Source organism: Triticum aestivum, unplaced genomic scaffold, assembly GCF_018294505.1.
Source record: "Triticum aestivum cultivar Chinese Spring unplaced genomic scaffold, IWGSC CS RefSeq v2.1 scaffold62610, whole genome shotgun sequence".
Lineage (NCBI taxonomy): Eukaryota > Viridiplantae > Streptophyta > Magnoliopsida > Poales > Poaceae > Triticum > Triticum aestivum.
The window spans coordinates 1-930 of record NW_025299485.1 but is presented as its reverse complement, the minus strand read 5'-3'; the positions used below and the strand labels follow the sequence as shown (position 1 = coordinate 930).

Genomic DNA, 930 nt, shown 5'->3' with positions numbered 1-930 from the left:
GGATCCGGTGCTTTAGTGCTAGTATGATCGCATCCGACATGTTACCCCGGTCTTCGTCCCTTATCCTTGCCCCTCCCAGCTCCACTACAAAGACGATTGCACATTGCTTTGGCCGCTCCCTCTCAACTACGGAGACGAGTTTAACGCGGTTTCCACCCCTCCCTCTCAACCGCACCAGTGCACGCTTGCCGCGCCACAACGCCGACGCTGGACCCGTGAATCGTGAGCACCCAGCTATGACTTACCGCACTCGTGCAAAATAATAAAACACGGTAAATATATTACTTACACGTGCGTTTTGTTTTGCAAGCGGCGCGAAAAAAATTAAAAAGGGAATGCAACACGAGGACTTCCCAGGAGGTCACCCATCCTAGTACTACTCTCGCCCAAGCACGCTTAACTTCAGAGTTCTGATGGGATCCGGTGCTTTAGTGCTGGTATGATTGCATCCGACATGTTACCCCGGTCTTCGTCCCTTATCCTTGCCCCTCCCAGCTCCTCTACAAAGACGATTGCACATTGCTTTGGCCGCTCCCTCTCAACTACGGAGACGAGTTTAACGCGGTTTCCACCCCTCCCTCTCAACCGCACCAGTGCACGCTTGCCGCGCCACAACGCCGACGCTGGACCCGTGAATCGTGAGCACCCAGCTATGACTTACCGCACTCGTGCAAAATAATAAAACACGGTAAATATATTACTTACACGTGCGTTTTGTTTTGCAAGCGGCGCGAAAAAAATTAAAAAGGGAATGCAACACGAGGACTTCCCAGGAGGTCACCCATCCTAGTACTACTCTCGCCCAAGCACGCTTAACTTCGGAGTTCTGATGGGATCCGGTGCTTTAGTGCTGGTATGATCGCATCCGACATGTTACCCCGGTCTTCGTCCCTTATCCTTGCCCCTCCCAGCTCCACTACAAAGACGATT

General features: G+C 52.3%; 2 non-coding genes across 2 annotated transcripts; both read right to left on the bottom strand.

Annotated features, from left to right (window-relative positions):
- Positions 1-332: 332 nt before the first annotated feature.
- On the bottom strand, positions 333-451 carry LOC123179207 (5S ribosomal RNA). The gene has a single exon (XR_006490188.1). It is a non-coding gene; the product is annotated as a 5S ribosomal RNA (ribosomal RNA).
- A 297-nt stretch (positions 452-748) lies between these two features.
- LOC123179206 (5S ribosomal RNA) lies at positions 749-867 on the bottom strand. The gene has a single exon (XR_006490187.1). It is a non-coding gene; the product is annotated as a 5S ribosomal RNA (ribosomal RNA).
- Between the last annotated feature and the right edge of the window lie 63 nt (positions 868-930).